Source organism: Quercus suber, unplaced genomic scaffold (assembly GCF_002906115.3).
Source record: "Quercus suber isolate HL8 unplaced genomic scaffold, Cork oak 2.0 scaffold_157, whole genome shotgun sequence".
Taxonomy (NCBI): Eukaryota; Viridiplantae; Streptophyta; class Magnoliopsida; order Fagales; family Fagaceae; genus Quercus; species Quercus suber.
In genome coordinates this window covers 378,999-380,835 of record NW_027069618.1, presented here as the reverse complement: position 1 = coordinate 380,835, position 1,837 = coordinate 378,999, and the positions used below count along the sequence as shown (strand labels likewise).

At 31.7% G+C, this 1,837-nt stretch overlaps 1 long non-coding RNA gene across 1 annotated transcript; it reads right to left on the bottom strand.

The window, feature by feature from the left end:
* Nucleotides 1-303: 303 nt before the first annotated feature.
* Nucleotides 304-1,523, bottom strand: LOC112024038 (uncharacterized). The gene is made up of 2 exons (XR_002884089.2): nt 1,113-1,523; nt 304-701 (listed from the first exon to the last, which is right to left on the bottom strand). It is a non-coding gene; the product is annotated as an uncharacterized LOC112024038 (long non-coding RNA).
* Between the last annotated feature and the right edge of the window lie 314 nt (nt 1,524-1,837).

Here is a 1,837-nt window from a genome sequence, read left to right as displayed (position 1 = left end):
TTTTCATTTTTCATAAAAATGATATCAAAATTTTCTTAAAATAAATTATTAATGAATGTCTTAAATACACTTGTTAGCATCACATATTTTAATAATGAGACTAAGAAATTATTTTTTTGGGACAATCTCATTGCATGCCGTCAAAGATGGGTTGTCTTTTGTGTACTATTTTTTTTTTCCCCATATTCTACTGCACATAACATGGACTGATAAAGGTATCACTTTGATGACAACCTTTATTGGCAATTGAATGCTGAAAATTACGCTCCTCTAAAAGCAAAACAAAAAAATAACACCACGATATAAAGAAAGGCTTAGATATATAATTTATTAGAGAGAGATAGAGAGAGAGAGGGGGGGGAGAGAGTTCTGAACAATAACAAGCATAGATCTGACCAGTAAAAAAAAAACTACCACAACACCTGAAATATTACAGTTCCTTCATTTCTCAACTTAAAATCTGATCTACCAAAAAAGTTGAAATTTCTTCAGAATTGCCTTTTTTAAAATAATAAAAGACAAATATGGATAGAGGTCATGACTCATGAGCATGGAACCCTGAAAGCTTGATGACAAGCTTATCTGTGAGCAGTGACCAGCGTTTCAATGAATCTTAGACCATCAAACCTCGGCGCAAATTTATCAGTCGAAGATGACCTTTGATGTGAAGAGTTTCCTTGATTTTTGTTCAATTCAGCCCCCTGAAAAATCATAACATCAATTAAAAAAGTTCGCCTTGAAAGTTGAAACTAGGATTAGAAAAAAAAAAAAAAAAACAGAGACAAAAAGAAAACGTAACACCAAAATTAATCAATTACCAAATCTTCGAAAACTTAAAGAGAGAGAGAGAGAGAGAGAGAGAGAAATGAATTGAAAAAAGGGAAAGCTAGAAGAAAGGAAGAAAGGAAAGAAAAAAAATATGGGATTTTTAGGCTATGGCCTTTTCAAATTGATTTCTTGAAATACAGGTCAAGCCTTTTTTTCTAGGAAACCAAACAGGGTAGAACACCAAAAAGAAGGGTGAAAAAAGCAAAATTGGAGAAACCCAATTGAAAAATGAATGAGAGAGATCAAAAGGAAAACAACCCAGAAACAGATTTAAGGTTAATTACCTGTTGAGTAGTATTACAGACAGAGCTTGGGGAAGAAGCAGAGATGGTAGCAGAAGCTGCGGCAACTGAGGCAGCAAAGATTCCTGGTTTCTTCATTTTTTTTTTTTTTTGTTTTTGTTTGTTTGGAGATGGAATAGTAAACTCTAGTTCTGTAGAGAAGAGTCTGATTGGAATGAATGGAAGAGAAAGTGAGAGAAAAAGTTGGGAAGTTGAATTTCTTTTTTTTTTTGGTTGTTGAAGTTGAAGGTCGTTGACAGATCATAAACATATATTTATAGAGATATGGTCAGTGGTGGTTTATATTCACAATATTTACGCGGCAACTATCCTTGCCATTTCTTTCTCCAATGAAAATACGACTATTGCCCTTAAGATTCTTCTTTGGAAATATTGTGTTTACCAAAGTGCCATCTTGCGTAGTGAAAACATTTCAACATTTTCCTTTTGCACTCTTATTATATAGAGGCTGCAAATCCCAAAGGGATAATTATTTATTAAAATATCTGAGCAATTTAACAATAAAAAAAAGGTGCTACAAATTGTAAAGTCTTTTTGAAAGCTAAATTGTATAATTATTTGACTTGAATAGCGAATAGTTAATAGTTTTAGCTTCTTTTTTTTTTTTTTGGAAATGCTAAGGAATAGTTAATAGTTAATAGTTAATAGAGCACTGGTTAATAATTCATTTAAAGAAAATTTTTATGGGGAAAAAAAATTAATGTTTT